The sequence below is a fragment of the Salvia splendens genome, unplaced genomic scaffold (assembly GCF_004379255.2).
Source record: "Salvia splendens isolate huo1 unplaced genomic scaffold, SspV2 ctg409, whole genome shotgun sequence".
Lineage (NCBI taxonomy): Eukaryota > Viridiplantae > Streptophyta > Magnoliopsida > Lamiales > Lamiaceae > Salvia > Salvia splendens.
In genome coordinates, this window is record NW_024599058.1 from 6588 (window position 1) to 17385 (window position 10798).

The 10798-nt window shown below is 34.9% G+C and overlaps 1 pseudogene; it reads right to left on the bottom strand.

Annotated features, from left to right (window-relative positions):
* Positions 1–313: 313 nt before the first annotated feature.
* Positions 314–2332, bottom strand: LOC121790087 (annotated as a pseudogene).
* Between the last annotated feature and the right edge of the window lie 8466 nt (positions 2333–10798).

The window sequence follows — 10798 nt, forward strand, 5'->3', positions numbered from 1 at the left end:
ATTTTGTTGGGGTCAATAACTTCCTTCCTCAAAACATGCTACCTTTTTTGTATCTATGCTCACATGCCAACAGAAAAACACATGAATATGGCAAATTAATTCACAACTTTTTACATCAATTTACAGTCAATAGAAAAGTAGCATCCCTTCTTCTTTTTTCAGACTTATGTCAAACTATCATGTTTCCTTCCCGTGACGCTTTATTTTATAGCGAGATACAACAAAACTTTACCCATTTCCAAAACCATTTTTAAATTCATGATATATATCCACATACTATTAGAATAATCAAATTGAAATAATACTCGTTCGATTGCTTAAAATTAACTTGTTCGATATAGACTGAGATTGAATTGACACGGGATTTAATTAAGTAAAAGAGGAGAGATCCGGGGACGAAAAACTAAACCTAACAAATCCCACAGGCATACCCCTCCTCACTACCATATGTATATGTATGTACAGTAGTTACAAAGGGCATTTTCGTCATTTCACAACACCTGCTTCTCCAATCCGACTTGCTAATGAAGTTCCATGGAATCCGTACGGCACCCTCGACGGAAGCTTCACCGAAGCTTCCATCTCCATCGTCGCCGCATTCACAATCAACAGCTCCGACTTCCCCGCCTTCTCGTCGTGGACGTACGTTAGAATGTAGCCGTCGTCCTCTTCCGAGCCGTTCTCGTTTGGCACGAAGAACGGCTCGCCTCCGAATTTTTCGTCTCCGTAGATGAATTTTTCGACCTCTCCGGTCGAGAGGTCGACTTTTGCGAAGCCGGACACTTTCGGCCAGGGCTCCGCGATGGCTAAGTAGGCGAACCGGGTTTTTTCGGCCTAACGGTTCCGGTTCACCATCCCGGCCTCGAGATTGATCTGGTCTGATGTGTTCAATATTGACCGTTTTGTAGATTGGCCGGTTTTTAGGTTGAGCCGGATTTCTGAGAGGACGCTCTGCAGACTCTCGTCGGACTCGTTGAAGATTGAGTCCGGCGGAGTCATGCATGAGCCGATCACGACGATCTCGTCGTGATCGGGCTCCTCCACGCATTCCAGAGGTGGAAGCAGAAGGTGTTGTCGCACTCGATCCATATGATCTCGTCGGAATCAGTTGCGTTTTTGCGTAAACTCCGAATCTCGATTTTTTGTCTTTGTCGTAGATCATCGGAGAGCCGCCTTTCGCCATTTCTTGAAGCTTGAACACCACTTGCTGGTCGGGGATGACGACGAAGTTCTCGGTGATTGCGAAATCGTGCATCATTGTGGGGACGTCGAGGGAATCTCGACGTCGGGGGATTTCTCCCCGACGCGGAGAATTTGAAGTACCTCAGGTACGGCTTCTGACCACGTCGTAGCTGAGGGCGAACATCTCCGCCGTTCGGGGGTCGATTTTCGGGTGCGCGATCATCGTGCTCCTCAGCTGCCCGCCGAAGTCGTACCGCCCGACGGTGCGGAGGTCGCCGGAGGGTGTCACGCGGACCTCGTACGGGAGGTCGTCCTCGGACATCGCGAGGAGGCGGCCGCCGTGGTAGACGAGGCCAGCGTTCGCGACGCCGCTCCCGCGGCTGTGGTCGACGAGCCCGCACAGGCCCCTGGCATAGAACAGCATGAGCCGCGCTATGCCGAGGTGGCCGTGCAGCTCGCCGATGGCCTTGGGGAAGACTGGCTTCCCCAGGGCCCGCTCCTGCACGAACCGCTCGGTCTCGGTGAACCGGCACGCATAGCTCGCCGTGTTCCCGCCGTCGAAGGAGACGGCGTGGACCATGCCGTCTCCGTCGAAGAGGTGGTGGCCGCCGACCGGCTCGTGGAGCGGGTTGGCCCCGTTGCGGACGTAGACTCCCCGGACGCATTCCGGGATCGCGCCGGTGACGGGGAGGTTGTGCCGCACCTGCCTCTCCGGCACCGGCGCGTAGTTCCCGGAGATCTGAACCGCGGGGTCTGCTGTCTTCGGGAGGGCGTGGCGGCGCTCACGGGCGACCACCGCGCCCTCGACTGCGTCGAGGGCCGCGGCGGCGGCCCTCTGGATCAGATTCCACTGTGCCGGCCCGGGATCGGATTTCGGAAGCGCCGGGGCCGGGAAAGGCTGTTTAGGGAAAGTGAGGACTGATGGAGACTGCAAAGCACAGTTAATTTTGCCTTTTCTTGATTGAGTTCTTCTAATTGAGATAGATTTGGAGTTTAGTAATGAAAATGGCTGGCTAAATCGGGCACCACCCCATGTATTTATTGGTTTTGTTTGAGGTATTGAAGCCATAGTGTTTTTTTCTTATGCAAAATTGCAATTTGCAAGGCTTTAGTGTTTGTGTATGTAGAGATTTGGAAAGAGAGTAGAGAGAGATTGAGTTTTGGGGGGAGAAAGGAGAAGTGGGAATGAGGTTTAAATAGGGGTAGGAGAGAGAAAATGGGTTCATAATAGAAAACCACGTGGTGGATTTGTGGGGGTAAACCTATTTTTGTGTATGAGTATTAGGATGACATAAGACATGATGAATCCTCATATACTAATAATTTAAGTTTGTTTAGTCTTTGCCTAAAGAATATTAATAATGTGGGATTTTAATTTAATGAAATGTGGGACTGGGGAGTTCTCAGGGAAGGCTTTAATTGGAGGAAAGATTTAGATTAAGAGCCAATAATATTTTGAATTAGAGTCAGAGAGCACAAATAGAAGACTATAGGAGACTAAATGTTTTGTCGTTTTCATTTCATTTTCATATATCCAACTGAGATATGTCGAATTTTGCCAACAAATATCAGTGTTTAACAGTCCGTATCCATCAACAAAATTCCAAATTAAAACTCATTTCCTCGTCACAGATATTTAAAACCTATATTTAATATAATTATATAAATAAGTACATGAATTTTGTACCACCAACTCAGTACTCAACCAAAATGAATTAAAGTTTTTAATTTTACAAAAGCCTAGTAGCCACAAAAAACACACACCTTTGCAAAATATTTGAAATTGAAACTAAGCCATTCATTTTTGAAATCTAGCCAAACTTCTCTTCTCTAGTCACTAATTAGGTATAGCTATTAACCCTAATTGCAGAACACAACTGTTTATAATATTCTTTTTGCACGCACCTAGACAATGACACTTTCATGAAATGAAACTCGTAGAGAATAAAATTATTACTGATGCTGAAAGACAGAAACAATGGACAATCATCGTTGACAATGGTAATAGGCTAAGAATTGAGTGAACATCAACCCTTTTACTTTATACTAAGTATTATCTTCAAATCTTAATAGAAGAAGTTGAGCTTGCCTCCAACCCAAACAAGAATCACGCTTTGGCTACTGCCTTATCATGAAATCGCTAACATTTCTAAACACCGAATTTAATGAAAATTTTCAAATGTTGTTTATCATATACCAAATGCACTCTTTTACCCAAGAATTAAATTCATGATCCAACAATGAGTTAAGTCACACTTCTAATTAGATGACAAAAAATAAAAATAAGGGCCCCACAGCGCAGGGGCTTGCACCACCCTCATATCCACGTGTCCAATTTTTGTTTACTTCTTCATTTAGCTATCCTCTTCTCTTCACGCCCTACACACATGCCTCTCCTTGTAATCAGTACTAATTGCATTTTATTTTCGCCTCTATTTTTATTTTTCAAAAAAATAATTTCAACATTTATAAAAATACCCTTTTCCATCTCTCCAAGCTCCCAAAGGGTCTTTTTCCGATATCGAGATCGTCACTCTACCGACTTTTTAATATTAAGTATTAACCGCCGGCGATCAACGGCGCGGCTACGGATTTTTTTATTACATTTGTTAAAATAAATTAGTGTGATGGATGACTCCAACATCATATTTCTATCTATCTGGCTAGTGGGATGTATTATTGTCATTTGCTTTCACCGTGTCGATAAAATGTCTCATGTGATAGTGAGTGTTATTTTTCTTATGTATAAATATAATTTCGACTTAGGAGAGAAAATATCATATCCTATTGCACCCAGAAAGTGCTTCTCTTTGCGCTCACGGATTGCGTAAGAAGAAGAAAGTGCGTTCTATATTTAATTTATAATAGTAATAGTAGTAATAAATACTATACATTCATGAAATATTTAATTTTGTTATGTGATATGATATTGATGTGAGCTAAGTCATGATAAGAGAGACTTCATTGGGCTGGTTTTAGCCCAGTAGGAATAATTTCATTACCAAGAATGTGCACTAGATATTAATTCTTCATTCCATTATTCAATGTATATATTAATGCTTTATTGTCCCTCCACTGAAAATAGTCTCAATCGGATGTACCAGACTGATCAAAGTATTGTAAGTGGAGATTAAGTCTTATCATAAATAGAGTGGATAGAGAATTGGCCTCACCATTTACTATAAATGAATTGCCAAATCAATCCTAGAGCCGAAGACCGTTGATGAGGTACGGGAGCCGAAGACCGTTGGGGACATGCATTCCAACCATAGGTTTGGGTGTTGGCGGGTTTTATGTTTATTCTTTTCCTGTGTTTATCATTGGGAATTTTTATGCTTTTGTTATTGGCTGTTAGGACAAACTGTTTCTAATTTTCAGTACTTTTTCTCACCACCTTTGGTAGTTAGAGGATTTTCATTATGTAAAAAATGACTATTTTTTATGGAAGGACCAAAATGAGGTCAGAGACAATGGAACATGTGTTACACCATTCGTGCTAGTCCTACTAATTCGACTAGGAATTTTGCTACCTTAGGGCAGTTAGAATTACTGGGGTTTTCTACTCAAAGCAACTCTATAGAGTATTATATTTCATATAACTACGGACCTATTTAGACCGGGCTTATTGCTATCGATGCGATGCTCCCTACAGGGACGGATCCAATGCATTGGTAGGTGGGGCATATGCCCCTCCTCAAATTTTCCTACATACATATACATATCTATGATTTTTGCTAATTTACACCCTTGATTCACTAAATGCCCCTTCTTAATTCTTCTAAACTTTCCCTATAAATATTTTTGCCCCTCTTGAGATTATTTTCTGGCTCCGTCCCTGGCTCCCTAAGACTATTTTTTTTATGAACGTATGGAAGGGAGGAGTATAATGGCAACCTCTCACTTCGCATCAAATATAAGCCATCCAATAGATAAGGCTTGCATTGAAGCTAACGAAAAAAGTAGTTGAAAATAACGTAAGGTGACAGTACATCTCTGTCTCTCCTATAGAGACTTGAGGTTAAAACATACATGTATATGAAATTAAGACATGAATAGACGAAACAAGAAATGGTTGAATGAGATATTATCTTCCATGTCCCTATAGCGACGTTAGAACCACTTGCATGAAAAAGTACTAACGTGAAATGAAGGAAAAGGCAACAACCTTTTCTATATATATACGTACATATATATGTGTGTGTCAGATTTTTTTGTTGTAGGAACATATGAATTGTGTCCGATTATAGGAACGAAAACAAATATTTGATCCACTTGTAGAGAAAGATGAGCACTCCATTGGCCACTTTGATTCAATAATTATCGTCATGCACGTTCATATCAAATTGTCACTATATAGTTTGTTTTCCACAAAAAAAATTACCTAAAAAAGTTGTCGTTATTACTTGATTAGGGTCTCATGTTACCAAATGATGGGGAAATCTAATTAGGGATTAGAAGAGCACAAAATTAACACATAATTAATCAACATGTTCGGCGCCCATGTACTGATTATTTTTTAATCTAGGATTATTAAAGTGATCAACCACTATAATTAATTATTAAGTCATTATGGATTAAGTATTTTTTTAAAAAAAATATATATGCAGTAACCGAAGAAGTTGGTTAATGGGATCGGCAGCATTTGGCACATGGAATGCGTGAAGCTGAAAATATCTAGCACTTTGTATTATTTAACGATCTTGGAAATTAATTGACAAATATAGATATTATCCTTTTAATTAAAGTGTTTTTTAAAAAAGATAAGTGCTTCAGTTGACTATTTTAGTGATATCTGGGAATTTATGTGCATAAACATATATATAAAATAAACAGCAATGTAAAGGAAGAGTGAATTAAATAAATTAACCTAGAAATGTACCTTTTTAGGAGTAAAAATTCTATGATCCTTCCACACCATGATGGCATAATGATTTGGTATGCCTCACCAATAACTCTTTGACTATTGGAATAAAAAGGGTCCACATGCCACATCATTTTAACATAAATTAGGAAACTTAGAGGTAAATTTGGATATATCCATTTAATCATTTTACGGAAAGTTGAATAATATTTAATAGAGGGAACATCATTTTTGGTCCACGAACTTTGCCAAAGTATCATTTTAAGTCCGTGAACTTTGAAAATATCATTTTAGGTCCGTGAACTTTGAGTTAGTATCATTTGAGGTACTTTTTACCATTTCCAAGTTTTTTTGGACGAAAATACCCTCAATACCTTAAAGTGTAATATTTTTAAAAATTTATCATATACTCATAATTTTTTATAAATATCTTTACCATATATTTTTGACAATTTTTCTAAATATAATTTGACCTTAAATATTATCACTTTAATTTTTGACATGCAAGTAAAATTGCTTCTTCAATTTTTTATATTAATTTTTTAAAATTGAATAAAAAGAAATTTTCTTTAATAATAAAGAAAATTAATGATAATATTTAAGGTCAATTATATTTAGAAAAAATTGTCAAAAATCTATGGTAAAGATATTTATAAAAAAATTATGAGTATATGAAAATTTATTAAAAATATATACACTTTAAGTATTGATGGTATTTTCGTCCAAAAAAACTTGGAAATGGTAAAAAGTACCTCAAATGATACTAACTCAAAGTTCACGGACCTAAAATGATATTTTCAAAGTTCACGGACCTAAAATTATACTTTGGCAAAGTTCGTGGACCAAAAATGATGTTCCCTCTATTTAATATAGAAATTATGCTTATATGAAAAATGAGTTGACGTTAATATACTAGTACAATTTATATTGTATATTAATCTCATAATATAATAGTACTAATATACAAACATCTCTTTTATTAAAATAATATTTTCAATATATTAATATTTCATTTTTAATTTTATTTTCTTGTGTTAAAAGTTATTGATTTTTTTACATACTAATAAATCTAATGAAAATTATAATTGTACTAATATACTACAAGACATCTTTTTATAAAATAATAATATTTTTCAAATTATATTTATATTTCATTTTTATTTCATGTGTTAAAAAATTCCTGATTTTTACATGCTAATAAATATAATGAAAATTATGGTAACAAAATATAACTTACAGTATAATTTTTATTTATGTAATTTTTTCTATATATAAATTACTAAAACAATTAAAAAAGATCTTATCCATAATAAATATGAATTTTTTCTTATATATATAAATACTAAAACAATTACTTTTATGTGTATAATATTATATTATGATATCAATATGCATGTAAAATTGTACATAGTTTATTAACGTCAATTTATAGTTTATATGATATAATTTCTAATTTAATTTATTACACTTTCCATAAAATGATTAAATGGATGTTCTAATTTAGATATAAGGTTGCCAAAATTTATGTCCAAGTGATTGGCATATGGACCCTTTTCATTTCCAATTGTCAAAGAGTTATTGGTGAGGCACACCAAATTTATCATTCACCATGATGTGGAAGGACCATGGAATTTTTACTCGCCTTTTAGTATTACATATGATCCTAAATAAATGCAGGTAGCCACATGCAGTTGGGATCTTGCATGCCACTTTTTGATGCATTATTCGTGTCTAACTATAATTTATTTAGTAATTTTCATAGTTTTTCTTTCAATTACACATCCTCCATTTGATTTTTAATTATATATAATTAGTATAATTTTTGTTTTAATTTTAAGCACCATATTAGTTATAACTAAAAAAATTTAATTAGAACTCCCTATGTTTAAATATATACTCCCTCCGTCTCGTGCTACTCGCACGTTTGCTTTTCGGCTCGTCACAAAGTCCTTACACTATTTATAATTTAAGTTAGAATTAATGCATTTAATTAATATGTTAGTTTAAGTTAAGAGCTCTTTTATTAAGTGATGTCTCATTACACCTAAAATTCTTTTTTAATTACACAAAAAATCAATCCCAAATTTACGCCTAAATGAAAAGTGCGAGTAGCATGGGACGGAGGAGTATTTTTTATTTTGCGATAAATATATAAAATAAATAAAAAAATGTATCACTAGGGAATATTAATAAAATTATATGATAGTGATCCAAACTACACCTGAGCAATAGTAGTACTCAAGGTATCGTTTTTAGGTCGACAACAATACATAAACACAATGGAAACCACAAAAGCCACAAGGGCTCAAGCCTCCACAAATTTAATTTTTATGTTCTTATAATATTATGAATATTTGATATTTTATGTGTGAATCATTGTGAAAAATTCTAATATCAAAACAAATAATCGGAAAAACTTCTTTCAACATTTCAAATATGAAATTCAGAAAATATAGTCTGAAAATTCTTCTACATTCGATCCTACACGCACATTTGAGATATTTCAATATTGGCCATCACTTACAAAAAAATGACGATGTATCCAACGTCAATAACTAGCCAGTTCGAAATCTAATTAGAAGAAAAAATGTGAAATATTGAGGATAAGTACTAGAAAATAAGGTGAATATGGGAGGTAGCACATGGTAAGTAAATAAGTAGCAAATAATTGGTCGTTACATCAATCAAGATTAAGGTGAGGTGGTTTTGGCCGTTACGTTGCTAAATTAATCAATGCTGACCAATAATTAGCCTCACATTAATGTATAATCATGGTTTAACTAACGATGAGATTTGCAACACTAACTAATATAGATTTTGATCTATTTATTTATGACTTAACTATATATGCACATGTGTGGGACAATATCACAATTAACTTCAGTCAACTAATTTCATTCCAATAATTTGGACTGCGCTAAAAAGATATTTCATGTAGATGCATCCAAAATAAGGGATTTTGGATGATATATAGACATAAAATTTTAGTGACGTGTAATCTATTAAAAAGTACTACTATAATATAAATGCAAAAGGATCAAGGACTATGCATTGTATTGGCTTGAATTACTTTACTTTATTATATTCAACTATTTATAATAGAGTGAAGTAAGAATTTGTAACTTAACTCAAATACAAGAAGATAAACTTTATCAATCACTAATTAATTAGATTAATTTGTTCCTATATTTGCTAGATTCTTGATTGCAACCACTAATGAATGATGAGTGAAATGAAGTTAGGGGTTGGAGAGAACCGATGAATCAATAAAGAGTCAATAGTTCTTGACGGGATGTTGACAGCAAGGCATGAACCAAGAAAATGACCTCACTCCTTCGGTTGACCTTGCTTTTCTGCTTGCTCGTGTCTTGATCGTCGGAGCTTTCTCTTGATGGATTAAGTCTTGGGCGTATCTGTAGGTTTGAGCATGTCTCTCATAAAAAACAAGTTGTGGTCCATAAGATATTCGAAACAAAGTTGCGTTGCATAAATTTCAGCCCAAATGAAAGTTCGAGAAGAAACGACTGTTTGAATCATCATATTCCCCAATCCCTAAAGACTCAAACAAATTATTGTGTTTTTTTTTTCTCTTTTATTTTATGCAATTTTACATGATTATACGAAACAAAATCCTACTTTTTTCTTTTGTTATTTTGCATTGTAGTCACAATCATACAATTTATCATGAGTAAACATATATGGAAAATACAAAATGCTGCCATCCTGGATTAATTTAGACAACAAGGATAAATATATGAAGAAAATTAAATAACCATAATAATAATAGGAGTGAATGGCAGCCATGTGTAGCACGTTAAAAAGAAAATTTTCTTTAAAAAGAATCAAATACTTGGATACTTAAATTGATTCTTCCATGTTTGCACATGTATATACATGTGAACAACCACTTGAGTCTATTTTCATACATATATTTTTTGGATACATTAATTCCTTCAAACACCTCTTGTTCCTCTCCACTTCACTCTCAATCATAAAATATGTGTATTATTTATATAATTAATTACAATAAGACAAAACAAAAGTATAATTTCAAATAAAGCCAAAACACTTGGGGAAAATACACTATTTAACACCAAAAATAAAAAGGAGAAACATAGTACTCCTGGAAGAATTTTTTGAGTGATTGGGCGCCGATCATATATAGTTGGTAAGATTATGAAAATCTTTGATTAGGTATTATTGGAGAATTTCACTATGTGAAAATAAAATAAATATTAATTGCAACAGACAATAATGAGGCATTATTTAGCTAATTGAGAAGCAATCATGTGGTCCATTCCATTTGCTTTGATTATTTGTAGCCAAATGCAATAAAAATATTTATTGGGTTTGTGGATGTGAATAGTCCGGCGAAGATATATTTTTCACGTTTAATTGTATAATTAACTAACTCAGAATTTAGTCACAAAGCTTGTATTATTAATATGATTCAAGTCAAGTCGTGAAATAATAATATAGTGCAGCTACTTTATCTACATTTCACTAATTTTGACGTACTTGATAATTTAAGACTCGTTAATTTGATAATGACACCTACATGGGTTGTTAGTTTGCTTCTGTTTTCATGTTTCGATATTAGTTTTAGATAAAATGTTTAAATATTTATTTTTTGAGGTTATTAATTATGTAATCCAGTTTGTCATTTTTTTTGGATTGAGCGTTTTGTATTACATAAAAATATAGCACACATGCACCAATGACGAATCTAGATCTATAATTGTTTGAGAGATTCAA